Genomic DNA, 201 nt, shown 5'->3' with positions numbered 1-201 from the left:
CCTGACGGAGGCAGCTGCGCGCCCAGAGGCGGACGGGGTTGGTGGTGGTGATGGTGATGGTGTCCCAGCTGTTGCGCCGATTCGCCGCCGGCTCGCTCCCACCGACCTACCCACCCCGCGGGCTTGAGATGCGCCGGATTCCAAGGGTGGATGAGCCTTGCGCTTCGATCCAGGGTCGGGAGGGTAGGTGGGCACGGAAAG

Source organism: Pseudonaja textilis, chromosome 12 (assembly GCF_049901715.1).
Source record: "Pseudonaja textilis isolate UNSWEBS1 chromosome 12, rPseTex1.2, whole genome shotgun sequence".
NCBI classification, from domain to species: Eukaryota; Metazoa; Chordata; class Lepidosauria; order Squamata; family Elapidae; genus Pseudonaja; species Pseudonaja textilis.
This window is presented reverse-complemented; position numbering follows the sequence as displayed.